This window comes from Lissotriton vulgaris, chromosome 3_1 (assembly GCF_964263255.1).
Source record: "Lissotriton vulgaris chromosome 3_1, aLisVul1.2, whole genome shotgun sequence".
Lineage (NCBI taxonomy): Eukaryota > Metazoa > Chordata > Amphibia > Caudata > Salamandridae > Lissotriton > Lissotriton vulgaris.
The window spans coordinates 1,472,737,396-1,472,760,781 of NC_141689.1; the positions used below are offsets into that span (position 1 = coordinate 1,472,737,396).

The 23,386-nt window shown below is 44.5% G+C and overlaps 1 protein-coding gene across 1 annotated transcript in view; it reads left to right on the top strand.

The window, feature by feature from the left end:
- Positions 1-23,386, top strand: part of GRID2 (glutamate ionotropic receptor delta type subunit 2) — a 2,654,005-nt gene that overhangs the window by 1,994,119 nt on the left and 636,500 nt on the right. The window lies entirely within an intron of this gene.

A 23,386-nucleotide genomic window follows, 5' to 3' on the forward strand; every position in this document is an offset into this window, starting at 1 on the left:
CTTCAAGGTGTGCCTGCGCGATGCTCTGATACAGTCGAATTGAGCACACATGTTCAGCTTGTTGTCCATGATGATCCTGAGGTTCCAGGCTTGATCGCTCAGGCTATTTGTGGGTCCGAGGTTGAACAGCCACCAGGTGGAATTCCATGGGGAGATGTTTTTGTCGAAAATCACGACTTCTGTTTTGTTTGTGTTCAGCAAGAGGCAGTTAGATTGCGCCCATATGGGGACTTCGGTCCCCAGACCATATATTTTTTCCTAGTGTCAGAAGTTTTGTCCAATAGAAGGAGAAAGAGCTGTGTGTTGGCATAGGAGAGAATGTTGATATTGTGTGTGGAAATATATTGGCCAGAGTGGTCACGTAGACGTTGAAGAAGGTTGGGCTGAGAGATGAGTCTTGAGGTGCATGACAGTTGAGTTTGTAGGCAACCGAGGAGTACGGTGGCAAGCTAACATTTTGAGTTCTCTCCATCAAGAAGAAGAATGTCCAGCAGAGAACGAGTCCTTGGATGTCGATCTCGTGTAGGTTTGAGATGACGATACGGTGGGAGACCATGTAAAATGCTGCAGAGAGGTCTATAAGGATGATGACCACTGTTTTGCTTCTGAACAAAATCATGTGGATGTCATCTGTGGCACCTCCCCAGCTACAAACAAAAGGCACGACTCTGAAGTCAGAAAGTAAACACTTCATTATGTCATAAAGGCAGCTTCATTAAGACTGCTTCAATGTGGAGTCACACAAACTGATGCAAAGAGGTGTAAAATCTGGATAAAGTATTAATTTTTCAGTGCAAAACTTTCTCTGCACTGGAAGGTTGCCCTTAAAGTAACACAAAATACTGTTTCTGCTGCTTTGCACTAATTTGCATTCAGGGGTAATTTCATGGCTTGAAAGTGGAAGTTTTAATACTACCACTCACGGTTTGCGATTTAAAGCCAAATCTACAAAGAGTGTCAGATCTATCTTTGTGTCTGTCAAAACTAATGCCACCTTGAGGCTGGTATTCAGTAGGAGACATGTATTTGTTTCTCCTAACATTTTACACTTTGCATGTGTGCTTCATGGTACAGTGCACATACAGGGGCATATTTAGCAAAAGTTCACGCAACGCAGGGCAGCAAGCAAAGTTGTTGCACTGTGTGGCATGAATGGAAGACAGCTGAAAATCTCCCTATCTACTAAGATATGCCCCTCTACAGCACTTTATCTGTGTTGGCGCGCGTGTGACTGCCTAGTACCAATGCAGGCACCCTTGAATAATGGGGTGCAATGGTGCCTGCATGAGGGGCAGGATTGTTTTTGTGCCAGGATCTATACAGAAATCGTACTCTTCCAGGTAAAAACTATGCTAAACAGCACACACATACCTTTGCACTACAGTACTCGACAGCCTTAAAGAGAGCCAGCTCAGAGAAATAGAGTAGCAGTATGCCATATTTAGAGAATAATGCACTTCTCCCTCTAAAGCAAATCAATGCTGTAACTTTGGTTGCTTTGCTGTATTTGCACTATTTTTTAGTAAATGTGCTCTGTAATATTTTGATTTAATACACATGGTCATTATCCACACATGGTTATACTTATGCACAGATATTTATGCAACAAATCCCCATAAGACCCTTGTAGGTGTTTAACTTTCGTAAGACGAGAACATAGAAAAGAAAAGGCTGGACACTAGTAAATGCTTTTAAAACTCAGCATTGTAGCAATTTAAGATTTATTTACATAAATATACACACTGGCATATCAAAACGACTGTTACACCTTTAAAATCAATGCAAACATAAAGCAGATATGATGTACTTTGTATTTAGCACCTATACCTTTAAGAGCACTACATGTAAGTGCCTCTTTGCTACTAACCTTGTACTGTTCCCAAAACCAGAGCTGCACAGCTAAAAACATACCCAATTGTCTCACTGTGCTCATGTCAGCATTCCCCAGTGCTGACATTGGCAGCATATTGCAGCTCAGTGCTTGGACTGTGCTCTTCTCATCATGTGCTGGTCCATGTACCCCCTTTTTGGGAGGTGCCTCCCTCCTCCATAAAGTGACACCATCTTTGCTGTTGGGAAAAAAGTCCTTGAGAAATAAAAAATAAGTATATGCATTTCAAAGAGGCTTCACAATATAGCAATAGAATGGCAATGATTCCAAGGGGTATCGAACGAGAAAAGGTCACAGGTCACAATGGTGGCAAGAGGCCTTAGAAAGTCCAACAATCATGGCGCATGCAACCCACGGTTGGAGAAGGTGAGTCTTGAGTAACCCTTGAAAACTTGCCATGAGGAAGGGTAGACAAAGTGATTTTCAGATAGGATGCGGTGTAACGGTCAGAGCTGTCGACTTTAGAACTGGGGGGTCAGCTTTGAGTATCAGCGTCGGCTCAACATTCCGTACTTCTGGACAAATCACTTAGGGACAGATTTACAATAACTGGTGCATCCCCAGGGATGCGCCAGTTATTGTGCGCCGTAGCTCCGTCACCTATGGTGCGCCGCATTTACAATGAGGCGCACCATGGGACAAAAATGGCACAGATGCGTGACGCATCTGTGCCGTAAAGGCAGCGCATTGCTGGAGTTGCGTCGCAACCGCCACACAGCTCCAGCAATGCTCTGGGGGGCCCTATCTGTCCAATGCTGCGTCAAGCCTTACGCCTGCTTCAAGCAGGCGCAGGGTTTTGACGCAGCATTGGCCTAAAAGTGACTGAGTGAAATCTTGTAGATTTCACTCAGCCACTTTTAGGAGGCGTTCCTGCGCAGGTACGCCCCCCCTGCGCCAGAACGCCTCCTTAAGGCGCAGGGCTTTACAACGTGACGCATCTCCCAGATGCGTCAAGTTGTTAATACCCCGCACCATGGCGCATCTTTTGCGCCGCCACTGCATCACAAAAGTGACGCAACGGCATCACAAAAGAGGTGCAAGGGGCTTGTAAATCTGCCCCTTAATCTCCCTATGACTACCAAAACAAAAAAAAATGTATCCTTGCGTAACGTAACAGGTGCTCATGTAAAGCTCTCCAATACCTTTGGATCGAGTTTGTGCTATATAAATCTGCAAAAATATATATATTTTGCATCTGAATTTCGCTACAAAAACTTCAATATCTCTGGTCTGGTTCACTGGCATGATATCACAGAATCTCAAGCTAAAAGGATGCCTGACAATGAAGAGCGTTGTCAGCAAGACAGAGGCCCTCTGTCTGATCAAGGACTAAGGGAGATGACCAGTGCAGCGGCCATAAGGCTAGTTTCCCTCTAGCTTCATATGTGATGGTCCGCATAGTCTTACACTCTGAACCTTATCTACCATCATTGTAGGCATATCCTCATGGAATGCCATACAATAATCAAGTGCTGAAATTACTATCACAAGCACTAGGGTGATCCTTTTCGGAATAAGCAGCAATGGACTGGCTCCTCAGGGGGCTTATTAATGTCATTAAGTGTATTTTGTAATATTGTTTATCGGTTGAATCACTGATAACTGTGCATCTAAAATAACACCGAGGTTTAAGACATTTTAGAGGTAGATAGTTGGTGATCTACAGCAGAAGGTTAGTCAAATGGGGGTAAAATGGAAGCGGCTGAGGCTATAAACATATTTTCATCTCAGAGGCCAGTTCCGATCACAATATTTTCTTGCCAAAATCTATATAGTTCTATTTTATTCCATTTTCCTCATTTTTTATGTTTGTCTAAAGCCCCTAATTTTGCTATATTTAGACCCCAATAATGTATATTCAATAAAACAATTTTCCTAACAAGTATCCTGAGAATGTATTTGGACTGTTATGTTATGATTTGTTATTTGCACTTTAAAAAAATACTAGCAGCCCACCCCAGCGTTGCCTGGGGGCAGCATTTGAGGCTTGCGTGCACTTCTGCCCCCGGCCCGGCCCCCTCCCATCCCGGCCCCCTCCCGCAGTGTCCCGGATAGCCTGATCCTTACCTCAGCCGCCGGTCCCGCTCCAGGAGCCCCGCCCGCACAGGCTGCCACTCTCCAGGCGCCCCGCCCGCACAGGCCGCCACTTTTCAGGCGCCCCGCCCGCACAGGCCGCCACTCTACAGGCGCCCCGCCCGCACAGGCCGCCACTTTCCATGCGCCCCGCCCGCAAAGACCGCCACTTCGCCCAGCAGCAAGCAGGGCCGCAACAGTCCTCCCAGCAGGTCGCGATCTTCGGCGCCATTTCCGGAAGTGTTGCCAGGGAGCGCAAATGCAAATGATGTCATCACGCAGACGTCGTGGCCGGTGCTACTTGCAAGGGACTACTTTATTTTTATTTCGACATTTTTTTAAACAACGTATATTTTTTATTTTTAATAGCCTATGTCCTTCCACTTGCCCTGAGGTTTTCAAAGATGTCTTGGGTGTTTTGATTGGTGGTGTACTTTTCGAGTTTACCTGGCTCAAAGGTTTGTGTTCTCTCTTTATAATAGTAGTATAGATATATATTTATTAGGTTTTCCGCATATCAAAGTACACATACAATGTAATAACACATGTCTTAGGAATTTAGCTATGCCTATAAGAATCCAATGATGTCAGTTGGATACAACTTTACTCTACTCAGTTGTTGTCTACACATTCAAATATACATGGAAAGCCAAGGATAAATAGGTCCTCTCCTGTTATTCAGTGGAACAGAGCATCCATGTCCAAGACACCGTTCCTATTGAGACACAGAGCTGACCTGAAAACAATAACTATAGCCAAACAACATAAACAATTAGGCCTAGGTAACTACTGAACTCCTTGTTCACCATGTAGGGGGCCAAGACTCAGAGGTCGGGTCAACACTTACCCGACTCAAACAGGAAGGTGGGACGGACATGAACCCGGAGGGCTTGTAGCATATTGATGTTATATGCACTAGGATCCTTATAGTTCTGGAGCGGACTCTGAACAGGAACTATGTCATATGTAGGAAGGTGTTAAGGTTTGGTTGATGTTGAGTATGAGATAATGCAAAGTATGTGGAGTGTATGCTGAGGAATAAAGAAGTATTTCACTGAAGCTCCTGTGTGGCATATCTCATTTGCATGATTCAGGTCTGGGGAAGACACTACACAGCTAACACTACCAGGCAATAGGTAACCTATGGTGCATTCTACCTAAGCCTTCGTGAGGCCCCAACCACGACAGCCAAATCATCTGCTATAGCTGTGGGCAGCTGAAAAACCTCCAGCACTTCTACCAAAAGATGCGCTATTGGGGATCTGCTCACCCCTCTCGCTTCATCCCTCCAAAGCACTAACTTTTCAGCCCTGGCCCACTCCTTAACAGCTGTATCCCATCTGGATGCAACCAGGCCCACCCCGACTTCCAAGACGTGGCAATCTACCTCACGACCAATTACATCATCAAATCAATGAAGCGGTTCGCCACCTTCTTAGGTTTCGGCTGAGGGAAGGACCCTAGCAAGCACACCTCTAAAGTGCAAGATAGACTGTGGTTTAGTGTCCTACCTAGCTTCTGCACTACTATTGCCCAAAAGTCCCAGGTATAAGCACGCAACCAGGTCAGATGGCAGAAATCTGCCTCCTCTTAGGCACACCTAGGACAACGCCTGGCCTCTCCTCACATAAATAGCAAGTTTCTTAGGTGTGAGATATGTCTGGTGAAGGTAGTTGAATTGAATATATCTGAGGCGTATATTACTAGAGAACTTCTGAGGCTATGCCAACATTCTCGCCCACTCCCGGTCTGGTAAGTCCCTACCCAGTACTCCGTTCCACTTTGTGCGTAGTATATGCAGTGGTTTCCTGACCATTCCATTAAGGGTGAATATCTGTGTTATCCTCGTGCACTCGACTTTCTCTGATTTAATGCTCTGATGAGATAAACAAAGTTTTGGTTGGCGCTACGTCTGACGCACGTAGTCAAGCCATGCCTTCTTAATGGTAAGCGTAGAGTGGTAAGAATCACTTCTCTTTATACCCCACCGAAACACCGTGCTCAACCTACGTTGCCTCCATGGCGTCTTGGCGAGGGCGGGGTCTCTTCGGGAACCGGCCATTTTGGTCTCCCTTGATGCCTCGATGGCCTTCGACACGGTCGAATGGCTGTATTTGTGGGCTGTTCTCGCCAAGTTTGGGTTCGGCCCCAAATTCATTGGGTGGGTTAGACTCTTGTATGAGCAGCCGCTGGCACAGGTGGTGGTTAACGGTAGGGCTTCCGAGCCCTTTACCCTTGGGCGGGGAACGAGGCAGGGATGCCCCTTGTCGCCGCTCCTTTTCGCGCTTGCCCTTGAGCCCCTGGCTGCATGGCTGCGGTGGGAGCCATCGCTTAAGGGCATCCACTGGTCGGCTGATTTCGAGGACGGTATATCACTCTACGCAGATGATATATTGCTGTACCTTACCTCTCCTCGTAAGTCGTTGGGAGTTATGTTCAACGTACTGCATTCCTTCGGGAGGAATTTGGTCTGGTTATTAACTGGACTAAATCCTGTATCTATCCACTCACGGACGATGAGCTCCTTCTTCCCCGCCATTGTCCGATACCAGTTTCTAGGGACGGTTTCAAATACTTGGGGATCTACATTTCACTGGACCCCAAGACCCGCTATGAGCGGAATTTGCTGCCTCCGCTTTCCCGGCTTCGTTCGGATGTTGTGGCGTGGTGTGGCCTGCCACTATCCCCTTTGGGAAGGGCGGCCCTGTTCAAAATGATGTCTCTCACCCGCTTTTTATATGCCATTCAAAATGCACTTGATTTGGTACCTGCTAGCTACTTCCGAGAGATCGAGGGCTTGCAGAGGCGGTTGGTATGGGTTGTGCGACCACGCATCGCACTGGCAAAATTGACTTTGCCCTGGTACGATGGAGGTATCGCACTGCCTGACATCAAGCGCTACTATTGGGCCTCCCAGTTGAGAGCTGTGAACGACGCCAGGTATGGCCCTGTCCCTAATCCCGCGTTTGAGATGGATAGATGGCAACTCCCTGGGGGAGATTAAAATCAGACACTCTACTCCAGAGCCGACCGCAAGCATCTCACGGGCCCTACGGCAGTGGCTGTGCGGGTTTGGGGAAGCGCGATCGCAGCCATGGGCTGGACGGATAGGCTAACGAAATCTACCCCATTGTATGCCTCGGAGGTGCTAGGTGGTCTGTGGAAATCGAAGGGTTTCGACAGCTGGGACCTCATTGGTATTAGCAGGGTGGGTGACCTCTGGGCCAAGGGTACAGTCAAGACCTTCGAGGAACTACAGCGTAAATATAAATTGAGTGACAGGGAGTATTTCCGGTACCTCCAGGTCCGTCATGCGATTCACTCGATTTTTCGGGCTGGTGCTTCTGTCCCGGAGGCCTCCCCTCTTGAGGATAGAGTGCTTGATGGGTACGTCCCCGATAGCACTATATCTCTCATTTACAAGAAACTTATCAATGACCGCTTGGATCTCCTTTTGCAATTGCGGACTATTTGGATCGGTGACGGTTTAGAACTGGACGATGAAGACTGGCAGGCGGCGATTTCCTTCCCTAAGGAGGTTGCGATTCCGGCGCGTCTTAGACTGGTGCAACTTAAAATACTGCATCGGGTGTATGTCACGGGCCCACGACTGATGCATATGGGTTTTCCTGTGGATGGTTTGTGTAGGCGTGGATTTGGTATGCTAGCAACTTTTTTGCATATCCTCTGGGAGTGCCCAGAGGTGGCGGCGTTTTGGCGCTGAGTGCATGTGGTTATGGGTGAAGTGACGGGAGTAGTGTTGTTGCCTGAGGCCAGACGCTGTCTGTTGAATGTTTGGGAACCGAATGACTGCACTGTTGCTCAGACTCAATGGGTCACATTGGGTAATATGGTTGCTAAACGTGACATAGCCCAGTTATGGGGTTCCCCAAGGCCACCGACGCTCCTGCGCTGGAAGGAGAATATGGACTGGTCCATGTTCAGAGAGAAAGTTGTGTATGTTTCCCGCGGCAGACCCAAGAAATGGGGTAGAATATGGGGTCAATGGAATGCATACCGTGGTGAGATTTGTACCCCTCCGTTCACCGACCTTCCAGATCCACTTCTTCTTCCTTGATCGTGCGTTCCCTGTACTCAGCTCTTGTTGATTGCACTGTATTGGTTGCTAACAGGTTTCCCCCCCTGCCCTCCCCGATATTTCTCCTCATTCTCATTGACATACGTTTCTCACCCGTCTCCTGTCATGGGGAACTGCCAGTTTGTACATAGCCGTGCCTCGATTTCTCTTTTTCGAGTTTTTGTTTGTGGTTTTATTTAAATAAAACATAAAATGTGAAACCTTTCTCTGATCCTAGTTATACCACATGCTTGTACGTAATCATGAAGCATCGCTGCCGTACCCCCGGGTTGTCGGCTGATGAGCTGTGTAACTTGATGTTGATGTTATTATGTTCGACTGACCAGCCTCTGTGGTTGTGGGTCTGTAACTGTCCTTTTTTACATAATAAAGGTTTTCAACAAAAAAAAAAAAAGAATCACTTCTCACAAGGATGTGCGCTCAGTATACTGGAAACCCGATTTCAACACTGTTCGTATGCTGACTCTGTGATGAGCGTTTTCCGATCCGAATGTAAGTTTATATTTATGTTGGCGTTCAGCTATTTTTCTGATTTCTGGCCACTATCGATTCTCGTTTTTTCTTGCTCTACAGTCTCTTAATATCACTGGTTTTCATTGTTTGTGCACAGTGGAGGTGTAATCACTTTGAGACACTGTTCGAAATTTGTATAGTTTTACTCACCACGTACACTTCAACCCTTTGGCTTTCTTTACCATGCTTTTCTTCTGTTGAATGCATGATTATAATCAGTTTCCGCCCGTTGTAGAAACACAGATAGTGTTGTATTACTCCTTGCAGTGAGTATTTATTTTGGTTCTGTATTATTCTTTCACAGACCCCTAACGAAGGGTCCCCATATTGACCCGAAATGCATTGGGTATTTTGAAGGATTTGGAATTTGCGATCAAGATATCTATTGATCACAATGAAAATTCAGATTGTGGAAATGTGATTGAAAATCATTGGAACTATATACATTTCTACTGTAGTTTTATCAATGAACTGTTAAAAAACCTCTCGGGTTTCCAGTATTCTGAGCGCACATCCTTGTGAGAAGTGATTCTTCCCACTCTTAGCTTACCATTCCATTAAGGGTGCCATCAAACCACTTCACCAAGTGGCTACCAATTCCCATGGACAATAACAGTTGGAGGACTGCATTTGTCTGTTGCTAATCTGTCAACCTACCCAAAGAGCCACAGTCGTCCTACCAAGTGCTCCATAACAGAGGAACTGGCCCGGGGAAGGCCATAGGAGTCAATCAGGGTTCCCAGTGGAATCGGTGTGGAGGTCTCATAACAGTAACCCACTGTAATTATTTGTATTGGTACAACATTGTCTCACTCCTGATAGGTATCCTGGCACTGTAAAATGTAATATTATTGGAGGAGAGTCCGATTTAGAAGGGAGCAACAGAACTTAGTGGTTCAAAGGGTCCCCAAGGGGGTCAGAATAATTAGTATTTTAAAATAAGAATAGTTGGTTTGAAAGGCAAAGATGCAGATGTGTGCAGCTAGAAAAGAAAAGGAGCATTCACCACATCTGGCATGATGAACGCGGAGGATGAAGAGCTGGGGTACATAGATTCTGTCCCGCAGATTCCTAGGGCCTGACCAGCCGTAGCAGGCATCGGGCATTTTCCCGGCAGGCTGGAAGTGTGTGGGCCAGTTTTGGAGCAGTGGGGATGGTTTTGTTACAGGGGGCTGGTTTTAAAGCTCTGCTTCAATATAGATTGAAGCCGGTCCGACAAAATTGCCAGGGCTGCTTTGGGGTCCCAGTCTGGCCTTGCAGATACCAGGGCCCTGTAGAGTGGATTGCTGTGTGGGAGTGACACAGAAGTTTAAAAATGGCCTGATTGACGCACCAGGCGCATATCCCTCGAGAATGGACCGCCAGGATGAATATACTGACATTCACAATTATGCAATTGACTATGAGGATATGTTTTCTTCAAATTAATTGGCAATATATTTTAGGAAATCCTTACACTTAGGTAAAGTGAGCACATTAAGCAAAAAAATAAAATTATCTCCATATTCTTCCATTCGTTCAGTGAGATTCAAAATTGCACGACTTCCTGTTAGAAATATGTATTCCGGATGCCTGACTTTCCTTCATTTGGAGCCACCCATCTGTGGATTATAATAATCAAATTTCTACAGAAAACATGTGCACATCTCTTTTGCAGTGATCATCCGTGCATTTAATAGTGAATATAAATCCTGGTCGGCGATGAGCCATGGGGTGGAAATGTTTCGGAAAGTTTAAATGGCTTATAATTCACGATGGTTGCATTCTTCAAGCAGGCCAGCCCGTGAACTGTGATAGAAAAGAGCATTGCGGTGATTCCTTTCATGGGTATGAGAGAAGCCCTGCTTGTCTATGACAAAGATTTCAGTGACAGTCTTGTTAATGCTGCAACGTCTGGACACTTTTGCTTCCACCAAGGCTACACAGGTCATTTCTTCAATACTTGCCTTGAAACACTGTTTTTCTTACTTGGAAAACCAAAGAACCATTGTCCCCAGACCCTATTTAAATCTTGTGAAGCATGTTGTGCCCTCATTGGCCGACACATATGCAGTGGCGGCTCTTCTGCTATGGCGGAGGAGCGTCTCCCCACTGCTTCACAGCAGTGCCAACTTTAGAAACATAAATATTATAATAACTAAGTTATTATCATTTTATGGTTCGTGTACGGCTGCGTTAAGGGTGGGCAGGTGGGTGGGCGGTGCTGCTCTGCTGGGGGGGAGGGGAGGAGTGGTTTGCCCACTTCTAAGTGTGCAGTGACTGTTTGTCGGCCCTCTATGGCTGCCCAAAACAGGCATCCGCACGTCTCTGGTCTCCATGTAGGCTGCAAAACAGCCTACAAGGAGAACATACGCCTCCAGCCCCTGGTTGAACCCCATGCCACGGTGCTCAGACCAATCTCAACGGTGCACTGCAGCGTTGTGATTGGCTTAGGATAGGGAGCCTGGGTGCCTGCTTCCTTTATTTTGAAAAATAGTGGTTCCTGTGGAATGATACTTAATAAATATATAGACAGCGAGAATCGCCTGTCTATACAGGGATTAGGTTTGATGTCAGACAGAAAGAGACTCAAATACACTGATTTAGGTTGTACAATGATTGTATTGAGGATACCAAATATTTCAAACAATTTCTACAACAATTATTTACAGTCGTGTGTTGTGTCCCAAGTGAAATTATGAACCAAGGCATATGAATACAATTGTGAAATAATATGTTCAAAAAAACTATCAATTTGGTCGTTTTTTTGTCTATAACAAAGTTTATTTTGAAACCTTGCACATATTATTTCACAATTGTCTGCACTAGGATGCCCTGAGATTGGCAGGAAAATAAAGGGAAGGTAGCTCTGAGTAGGTAATTCAGCGACAAACTCTTGGACTGTGCTAAACACCTCCTCTCTGTTTTGTAGCAACATCCATTGACCATTCCCTTCGTTGTTGATTATCTGAGCTCAACAGCAGAGGAGTGCTTCTATCTATCAGAGTGCAAAATACAGAGGAAACAGAGATAATGCTCTTCTTTCATGTCCCAACTATCCAGAGACTTTTTAATGCATGGGAAAAGAGGGAAATTACCCAGGCACCACACCTTCCTCAACGCCCCAGGGAAAGGCAACTTTCTGTCTATATTTCCTCTCTCTGTTTCTCTATCTCGGCCTTTAACATATAATTCACTAATGTTTGGTTTCACAAGGCTTAAAGTAGAGGAAAATTGGGAAATAAAATTCAAACATGTTGTGAACAGGGTCCCCAAAATATTTCTTTCTCAAGACCCCAAAAGCTGTATGATGACACTGCAAATATCCCCTTTAATAGTAAAAGCGGTGAATGTTAAAACACAAAACACAACGAAATTAGTGCTGAGTTCTGCTCTTAACATATCATGCCCAAGGGCTCTATTCCTTATATCGACCAAGAATGTTTCAATACGTAAAATTAATAAATATAAATAATATACCTTTAAACTTAGAATGAAGGGAGAGATGCTAAGTAGTCCTATCTTCCTACATGCTTCTTGAAAGGATGCAATTTCTGTTTTTACAAGTTTAGTAAGGCTTGATCAGAAAACATCATGCGATTCAACATCTTTTGAGAAAGTGTCCATACCAAAGTTAATGTACATGTTAGTGATTAGAAACCTTGCTGAGCTTCAGAGTCATCAACAATATTTAACAACTTTGACAATTCTTTCTCTTGGACCTACTGATATTCATTCTTTAGCTAAGATAATTTATTAGAAGCAACAATCAATATTACAGTTACAGCCTCATTATTTGGCTATGAGTATTATTTTTTACCAAGAAAGTAATCTTGCAGCCCTATACTTAAAGAATGAATTCAATAAGAAAATAAAAGAAGATCCTTTACAAAATGGTGGTGCATAGAGTGTGTGACTCAAAGAAAAGGGAAAGGTTGCACGTGCATCAGACTTTAGATATGTGCCCCTCGTTCTCAGGACACACTTCCTCAGGTGACATGCCCAACTTCGAGGCGAACAGAATTGAGGCTGTCTACCATGGAATGAAAGGCTCTTGCAGCAAGGCTCAGAGCATGACCCAATCACAAGGCTGCAGACAAGCCAACATCTAAAATAACATTCTGAAGAACAATGTTAATGACTTGTCTATGCACTTGATGACATCTCTGTGGTACTTACACGCTCTATACTGGCAGTTGGAGCAACAGTGAGGAGTTAAGTATGGAAATTGGGACCCTGAACATCAAGCTCCACCTCGTGTCCTTCAGTATAATTGAGGAGGGCAGAAAGTGGTTGAGGAAGATGCTTGCGATCATTCTGTTAAGTTACAGATATTTAGTGGCTCCCAACTTTCTCCTCTTGGCCTACAAAAAAGGAGGGGTTATGACAAGGGAGTGGTTGGAAGAATGGAAGGGAAAATGGCAGATGGTAGTAAGGCATCAATAGCCGATTACCTGAAAAACAATTGAATATGCTCTAATTAGTCTGCTATATGCAAAGTCTACTGTCACCAATTTTAAACTAGTCGTCAGTGACGGCTCCTATGCTAAGGTGGAGGAGCGTTGGAAAATAAAAATAAGATGGTAATAACAAGAAGTTATTATCATTTGTTTTACCTTTTCGACTCCGGGTGGAGCGGGGCGGCTCGCCGCAGAGGGAGCAGGAGAGGTTTGCACCCCCTCCCTACATGCACATGACGCTTTGACCATCCCTCTAAGGGCTGGTCAAACAGTTATGCGTATTTGGCATGCTCTCCATTGGGCTGTGTTGCACAGCCACGTGCAGAACATGTCCAACCTCCCCAGACACTGCCTGAGCAGCGAAACAAGCCACTCAGACTAATCATGACGCTGCTCCTGCAGTGCCGTGATTGGCTGGAAGAGTCCGGAAGCCTGGGTGCTTCCAGTGAAGGCTGCAGGCAGCAGCTGGGAAGAAGACAAGAAGACGGAGGAGAGGCATGCAGCAGCGGCAAAACAGGTATGTTTATTTTTATTTATTTTTCCCGCTTCACCACCACTGCTCAGAGGCAGCCGCCACTGCTAATCTTGGCTGTGCAGGTATCATCAATACCACTTTGAAGAGTGATCCCAGCTCACAACACCACAAGAGACAAAACATCTAAACTGTCTTTCTGTTGTATCTCTTGCTGTGTATGTGTAGAGTGGCTGGGTTTGGGTGTAAGTGTAGAGTACGGTAGGTGGTGATACTGGATGTGTGCAGGAAAGAGTGGATTAAAGCATGGGGGATCTTGAATTTCATTTTATTTTTATGAATGCAATATGTTTAATATTTTGATTGTAAAAGCGTTCAGTAAAAGTAAATCATGGAACAAATCTGTCAAAAGTATGATAAGAAAAATATGTCATAAGAATAAATTGTGTTTTATAAATGAGTTCACATATAGAGTATACTTTTGTAGTGGGGGACAGAACCTTATATGTATGTATGTATAGACATTTATATAGCGCACTACTTACCCGGAGGGTCCCAAGGCGCTTCGACCGCTGCAAAACCCTTCCTGGCTTCCCTGAGAGATGGTCCCTTAATGGGTATCTCCAGGGTGAGGCCAGGCATCCCCGGCGGTCTGGTGGGGCCGTTAGTGAAGATGAGGCAAGCTAATGCCCAGTTTTGCCGAGTGTGATCGCTGATCAGAGTGGGCACCGAGGCGAGAGAATTATAGAGTCCGCTGACCCTGGTCCAGAAACCTGCCGCGCCGGGAATCGAACCCTGGTCCCGGGCCGTCCTCTGCTCTCGGGTCTGCCGCCTCTCTTGACAGGCACATAGGAAGTAATACAGGTCCAGTGGGTCTTTTCTGTTGGTGTTACCAATAACCCTTAGAGTACCATGATCAATAAATTCCTCTTCCAGAGCAACCCTGGACATTAAACACTTCCATCTGTCTATCCCCAAGTGGCACAGTTTTGATCTATGTATCATCATGCATGGACTGTGGCACTGGGATGTGGTATGTGTTAATCCCATAACTTCACCAAACAAAGCCTCACTACAGGTACATAAACTCCATATTGCATTTGATTTTAAAGGCTGTCAGGGATATCTTTTAATTGTGAGTGTAAATACAGCATCCCTTCACCGATACATAATGTCTGTGAGGAAATCTAGATGTTAATGGGCTACAACCACCCAGGTGTGTGAAATCCCATTTTCTCACAAAACGTCATGAGATTTCATAGAGATTATGGAAGATTACATGAAATTTTGAGAAATGCAGGTGCCAAGCTCTCATGTGAAAGCTGAACGAATGCATACCTTGCATTTAAAAGTAACGTAATGTAGTGCAGGATTGAGGAGAAAAAGTCATCCGAAAGAGACTTTCAGTTTAAGCCAGTCTCTTGCAGGTGCAAATTGTACAAAAAATGGACCATACAAATCTTATGAAATTTTGGAACATTGGAGCAGCATGAAATTCTCTAACTTCAATGGCATAAAAAAATCTGGGAATGGGTGCATCCAAAACATCTTTTATTTTAGAATGTTCATGGAGCACTCTTTCTTTTCTGAATAATCTGAGCACAAAAAATTACAGCCCATATTAATCACAGTGTTGTGTTGTGTTGCACTTGCGCCACGCAAGTGGGCACTAGGGCAATGCAACACTGATGTCAGATTTATAAAGCCCCCAGTAGACAACCTTGTATGGCCCTCCATGGTTTGATAAGTCAGGCGCAACACTAGGCAATACAAATCTCTCCCTTGTGTCACAGTGCCTTAGTGAGGCGTTCCATGGGTGGAGTGTGGGTGTTCCCATGCATCCACTGATACATTTTGGTGCATTACCAGATTTACAATGAATGGTAGGCCTGGGAATGCGTAAAAATGCTTTGCATCTCCAGGGGAGATATAATGAGGAGAAATATCTTTATTTTTCCTTTTTTTTCCTCTTCCTACACATGCTGTATTTTTCAACACACCTAGAAAGATGAAAATGCATCTGAGGGGACACCTTCCTACACTAAAACAATCCTGCCTACAATGCAGGCACCATAGCACCATGACGCAAGGGTGCCTGCATTGGCACAAGGCAGCACATTGTCCACCAGTACAAGTAAAGGACAGGAATGTGCCGTATAATGTGTGTACCCACTGTGTACATCCCCAGGGCACTTTCTTGTTACAGAAGGGGCTTCTGATGGTTGTGCAATCCCCTTCTGTTGTATTAATAGGGTGGGTGCTCATATACCACCGGTGATATCATGAGAGGGCATTTCTTTATTTGCATGGGCTGTGGCTCATCACTTTGCCTATGCACCAGGGCCATATTGAAGACACAGCACAGAGGCAATAATGCCCTTAAGAGGCGCACTAACAGTGTGCCACAAAAAGGTGGTGCACAGTCAATGAGCCCCCTAAGGGAAGGTGACCCTTCCTGCTCAAAATCCTGCTTACAACACAGGCACCCTTGCACCATGGTGCAAGGTTACCTGTGTTGGCAGTAGCCTGCCAAAATGGTGCCAGTGCAAAGGGAAAGGACAGAAATGTGTAATATTGGATAAATATGGTGCATTCCTGCCTTTCCATGTAATGCTGGGCAGCACGGCAAGGTGACTTGCTGTGCTGGCATGCGACACAAAACTGGTAAATATGCCCCTTAATGTCTTTGATAATATAAACTACTTGAGCGCATAATATCAGCAGCCTTTATGTTCCATATACACTGTCATCGGTGAGATCAGATTTGACAATATATATTGTACCTTGAGTCAATCATCGAAACTGCAGATTATGACCAGGGCCGTACTAGGCATAATGAGCACTGGCTGTTTCACCGGTGTGCCGTAAGGGTGGGGGGCGGTTTTGTTGCTGGGAGCCTGTTTTGAAGCAGTGCTGCAAAAACGGCCCCTTGTAACAAAAGCACAGCCGCAGTGTTCCAGCCCTGGCAATTACGTCCACTGGGCGGTCAGATGTAATTGCCAGGGCTGGTTTGCGATCTAAATCCGTCCCTCATTATGACTCTATATAGATTGGGCGAAAGGATATATCTATGCTGAGAGCTATACAAAAGACATGCATCAAAAGCTACATTTACAGGCCTTCTTCAGGGAAAAATTAGTGGATTCCTTTTTTCTGCGGGTATTAGTATTAGACAAATGCGCAGTTGTTTCAGGGTGCAATTGCTCAGTGTCATATGGTGGCGCCTCTAGTCAAATCGCATAATTTTTTTCTTCTTGTGTTCTAAACTGTAATAATATGTTCCTGAGGGCAACACTTCGCTCCTACACCCCACAGAAAAGTTCTTCTTTACAACCTCAAATGTTATTTACTCTAGCCCTTAGCAAGCGCCCTTTAACCACTTCTGGGATGGGACAGGATCAATGGGAAGGTTTTGAATGCCACATCCGCTTACGCAATATAATGCAGATGTGGGGTAAAATTAACCAAGATTAAATGGATTTACATATGGGTGGTATTCTTTTGTGAACACCTTGTACTTGTTAATCCAGACATTAGCGTTTGTTACGTAAATTTACGGGCGCAAATAGCGGTGACGTGGGTCATGGTTAACAAAGACAGACTACAAGTACATTGTTGTGAAATTCGCTGGTAGTTGCCCTAGAATTACTGTTTAGAGACCGCATTAAAACAATGCACAAACTCATTAAGAATAAAACAAAATCTCAAAAGCAAACCAAGTGTTCTGCTAAATCTAGAAAATCTATAGTTCATAAATGTTTCAGTTGAACCTGCAAGTGAAGCTTCAACCAATTAAAAGGCAATAATAAAAAGAATTGCACACATTGATGAACATAATTAAAAATGGACTTAAGCTGACCTCAAAAGAGAACAAAAGGTTTCTTTGAAACTTCACGAGGGTTTCCGTTCGGTAGGAGCTTTGCAGTCTGCGCCATAATAAGACATTCAGCACATTAAAGTGTGTTAATTGGATCAGAATTATAATTTCTCTCTGTGCAACTGAGAATGAAATCTCTTTTTTTCTAATGGAATTTGATGTCTTACCGGTTGAATTTAGCAAAGGGAGAATGTTTCAAAATACGGTATTTCCACTGTCCGAAAATACATATCATACACTTTCATGTGAAAATGAATGCCACAAATAATGTTTCAAATTCGGATTCCCTGGCTAAATGAGCGGATACTAGTCCGCAGCCTGGCTTAAAAGAATCTTCTGTGACTGTACGCTTTAATATGGATTAAGAATTAATTTCCCCGTCCTATTTATTTGCTCAAGTTGCATTTCAGTATTTAAGTAGATAATCTTTTTAGGAAGTGTCGCGCGTGCCGCTTTGTGCTTTCCTTTCAGGCTATGGATTTTTTGAATTTTTGAGTTAGATCAGGATATCCTAAAAACAAGTGCCCGAAGTCATCTGGTAATGACCAAGATGAACTTCAGGTAAAAGACGCTTAAGTTCAAAAGGATACATGCAGACAACAAGAAAATAGATAACTGTCAAAGGCTGTGGGAAATACATATAAAGATCTCATCGATAGAAAAATGTTGAGTGCTGGGATGGCTTTAATACCGTTGGCGACCAGTGCAACAATCTTTTTTGGCGCCCCAGTATTACCTCCTCCTCGGATTCCCTCACTACCCCCAGGCAGAAGTGCCCCATATCTCTCTATAGCCCCTCTCGCAAATACATTTCAGTTGTTTTAAAATGCTGGTAAAAGCTGGTTTTAATATTCCACTCAGCTATCCCAGTGGTGTTGCTAAGCCTTATGCCATGGCGGCCTCTGTTAGCCGCCCCCGGTGGCCGAATGTAAGAGTGGGGGAGGAAGATGCTGGCGAGTCCTGACTTTGCCGCTCTGCGACAGTCGCTGGTAGGAGAGGGTGGGGGTGCAGCGATTCCTGACTTTGCCACCCTGCGACGGCTGTAGGGGAGTCAGTCGCTCCCAAAACTCGTGCCCCTCCACCCCCCTGCTATGCCCCTGAGCTATTCACATAAAATACAGACCTGTTCTTTATAGCAGGGATATTAACCATCTGCACTACCTTATGGGGAGTCAAAACTGCAACTCGACAAAACTCAGATCTCTCTCTACCTAGCAGGAGCATTAATCAGAAGAGTTTCCATGACCTTTTTATTGATTGCTGAATACGCTATTGCTAAACACAGATCCCTAAGGTCCTGACTGGCCATAGCGGGCACTGGACGTTTTCCCGGTGGGCTAATTTTTAAGCGGTGGGGGCCAGTTTTGTTACTGGGGGCAGGTTTTGCAGCAGTGCTGTAATATCAGCCCCATGTGACTAAAGCGCCAGCTGCGATGAAGCAGAAGCAGTGCTGCTTCACACCAGCAACCCCCACCCCTGGGCCAGTCCTGAGAGCACCACCTGGGGTCAGTGCCCCCCTTCACCAGGTTAGCACCTAGTGAGGTCGCCAGCCGCGGTCCGTGGAGGTAAGAGCAGTGGGGTCAGGTAAGAGGTGACGTTGCAGAGGGAATTTATTTAATTTTCCCTCTGCATCGTCTCTCAAAATCTCCCCTTAAGCGGCCCCACCACCCCACCACTGATACCAACACGGACCGCGGCTCGCGATGCATCATCGATGCAGAATTTTGCATCACAAACCACCCCATCGTCGGCATCTTCGATGACAAAGCAGGACCTTACATAACAGCCCCGCAGTTTCCTCAGAACTACCACTGCCTGATTCATCTGCATTATGGGATCTTACAATGCTCTGCAACCAGGAATTAACTGGCTCCTGTATCCGGCCCATGCTCCAGCACAGTCAATCTGAACATGTGACTTTGTCCCGATCAGGTGCCACCAGATAAACACAGTTGGCGCTTTGTGCTTCGAAGCACTATTTTAATTTAAAACGTTCAAATTGCTTCTGGTTCCACTAATTAGATTTGTGTTCATTTGGTCTAAAATTTTACGCAATTTTTCCAAATTGGTGTGGGATTTTTTTCTTGCATTGTGTTTTCACTTAATTTCTGTTTGAAGTGCTGCATACATACTTTACACATTGCCTCTAAGTTAAGCCTGACTGCTTTGTGCCAAGCTACTAAAGGGTTAAGCACAGATTAATTTGGGGTTTGCTTGTGTTTCACCATGACAGGCATTGTGGTTGCTGCTTGAGTACGATTTCACCCCCTTTAACCATTAATAGTAATCCTACTGTCCTTCCATATCATACACTAAAATCTAGTTTGAGGCAGGCTCTGCTCCACAATAATGTCAGCTACAGAAGTCTAGTAGAACAAGGTCGTTTTTAACCCCTTCCATGCTCATGACGAGCTCAGCTCGTCATGAGGCACAGTTGAGCTGTGCTGATGACGAGCTGAGCTCGTCATGAATACATGAGAATTCCGATTTTCAGCACAGGGGAAAAATAACCACAGCAGCGATGTGGTTAACACCCATATACTGGATGCACACAAAGGCATTATTACGATGTTGTTTTGATGTTGGAACCAACTGACCATAGGTCGGCGGTTCTGACCACCTAATTACAAGATGACCGCACCTAGTGCGGTCACAAACTCTCATTTCTCTATGGGAGCTTTTGCTGTGGGCGGTTTCAGCCTGCAGCACACGCTCCCATAGAAAAATGAGAGTTTGTGTAAATCCCTGCACTGTGAGGTAGGCACCTCATGGTGCCAGCCACATGGTGCAGGGATTTATAGGGGGCCACCATAGGTGCCTCCCCAGGCCCCCCAACTGGAGGCAGTAGAGGCAAGGGGGGGTCCCCAAAGTCACTTTCAGACAGGCTTTTCATGTCGGAAAGGCCGACATGAAAAGCCTGTGGGAAACCAACATCGTAATTCCGACTGTGGGAACGCCATTTTTAAGAGCCAGTTCCGTTGGCCGAAGGGCTCCTTGAGCCTGTTGGAAGCCAGCCGGAATGACTGGCGGGTTAGATTTCCGACCGTCTATATTGTTATTAGGCGTTAGGAAGTCAAACCTTGGATATAGGTCGGAAAGCCTCTGCTGACATCCAAATGAGGGTCTAAGTGTCTTGTTTCCCTCCTTCATGCCCCAAATGTTATATGTAAAACCAGCAAGCCTGTCAAACAAGCAGTGACAATGTAATGTCAAAAAGGGGCCACTGTGATTGGGGGGTTGACTTGCTGGGGAGAGAAAAAAAGGGCCTTCACAAGAGTCATATCAAAAAGCCCATCAAACCTGACAACCAGGATGTGACAGTCAAGCGTGATTTGACACTTCAGTGTGAAAAAAGGATCCTTACAGTCCCACCCTGCATATTCTATGAGGTTTAGATGGGTGATATCTGCTCATTCAAGTCATCTATTGTTTGCTCTTGGGCGCAAGTTCGCACCCCATTCACACAGATTTGAGTGCTAATTACTGGCTGGCACACCTGGGAGGGTAAACTGTAGATGTAGCTTCCATGGAATTCAGGCAAGGCAAACACAACTTTTTAAAGGTAATGCTTCCATGATTTGTATTACACATCAAATGTCACAGTGACATTTTGTTTTAATAAATATTTTAAATGGCCCAAAAATAAAATTTGTAGCAATTTCCTACCTGGAGATAAGCCATGTATTAAACGTAATGCTTTCTTTTGAACAGCCCACCCTGCTTAAGGAAAATATGTTTTAGGGCTTTTTCATTGTACAGACATGTTTACATGATCTACTTTAATACACCATTCACCCCAGCTGGGTGCATCACAGGTATGGTCAGACTTCCTGGAGGTGTACTGACTGTGCACCATATAGAGGCCTCCGCCTGAAAGGGGATTTTAACCACACCTACAGGTTTTCCCCTAGTAGGCTGGTGCAGTTACTCACTGCACCCACCTGTAGGGGGATCTCTGTCTCTCTTTGACATGCAGGCTGGGTCTGCCATAGCAGTGAAATACAGACTGACAGCTTCAAACCCAGTTAAAAAAAAAAAATAATGCTCTGTTACCAAAACAAACTTGGGTTCTCACCCGCAATGACAACAAACCATCGACTGTAATAGAGTGCACTATCCTGGTCTGCACCTGGTGTGCCCTTTCAAAGGAGTGCCGCAGCATAGACATATATATATATATATCTCAAGTAATCCTGTCAGGATAGCTGCCACGTCGTAAATCACGCGCTGCCTCCAGCAAACAGGACACAGACCCGGTATCGGTGCTTCAGATGTTTATTTGCCCAAAAGTCAGAGACGCGTTTCGCAGCGTGAACGCTGCTTGTTCACTCGACATATATATATATATATATATATATATATATATATATATATATATATATATATATATATTTATATATATATATATATATATATATGGAGAGAGAAAGAGAGAGAGAGGCCCAGAGTTTACCTATTAGCCTTGCCTGTGTTGGGTGTACATTTTCATGATAAACTCAGTTGTTCACTATATATTGTCTAGCAGGTGTTACTTGGCACTGAAACTAGAGTGCTGTTTTTCATGCATTTACCTTGAAGACATGACATAACGTGCTTGCATGGAAAATGGTGTAGATGGAGAATATGCAATAATAAAAGCAATGCCATAGTTGACATTTTCACACAGACACTTTGCAACCTTCACATATGTTTTAGGGTTTGTGTTAGGAATATGCAAATGTAGTGATTTTGAGCATATTTCATCTCAGCCCTTCAGGAATAATTACATATGGTATGTCACTATCATATTTAGTGCACAATCACAATTTTGAAACCTGTGAGTGTGTGTGAGCGCTTGAACTTCCAGGCCTAATTCTCAAAGCATTTTCTGTGACTAAGTGTTTCTTACTCTTAACATATATGTGCTTTTTCATAAATGCTCATTAGTAAGACATGCTTCACCGTGGAAAAACATATTGAATAAGATCTATGAGCATGCAGGTCTTATGCCTTCATTTTCATTGTTAAGTCACACTTAAAATTTGGTGTAAGACTCAAATCCTCTACAAAAATCTTGGTGAATCGAGTCCTCGTTTACAGATTCGTTCCCCATCACTCACATGGGTGTAGGGACAGTTGCCTACCTACACCAATAATTCTCTATTCCTGAAGCGTTGTGATTCCTGGGGTGTGTCTAAAATCATGACTTTTGATGGTCCCATCTTCTGAAATATTTCAATTCCATTTCCACCCATGTGAAAGGGAAACACATCAACATCTGTATATGTTCTGTATTTCTCTAAATGTAGATATCCAGGCCTCTCCAAAGCAAAGCGCACTCAGGTTTGATCCTGGCTGTCTCACCCCTTCCCCTGCACTCTTCTTGCCCTCGGTGAAACCTGTCGATACAGGCAGACCCAAAATGAGTACACCTATTTGTTCATTCATTTGTGATTTAGAATTGTTAACACACGTAGGGTCAGCCTTTAATTGCTCAACTTTTTCGGTTGTAGTGTGGAATATTGTAGAAGAAATATCGAGTGATCACAATATCGTGAACAAGATATAGAAAAAAAAGAATATTGAGGAAATGGGTAGCATACTGGGAGGTATAGATAAACTGTTCTTAACTGCAGATCCAAGTACCTTGACAGTATAGATATTGGCAAGGAATATAGATGTGGGGTTAGTTATAGAAAGTCTAGAATACTTATTTGTTGACATTGTGGTCCTCGATTTTCTGGTCATGTTAATGTAACCACTAGCTTTTCCTTCTTCAATATTCTGAACCCACCTCCACTGCAACCCTTGGCATTTCCATATGTGCAGTGTAAGTTATTTACATGTAACTTATCTTTTATGAATAGGGCATGTCAGTTTAATGCTCAACACAAACAAATAGGAACACTAGTTTTCAAATGTGGGCCATCATTTGTGCTGCATTTTCTTTATAGTGTTCAGTTTGGGATGGCCACCGTGCTTAATTTGTGCCTGTGGTTTCTGGTGCTCAGCACCATCACTTAATTGTCCGCTCCGGCTCCTG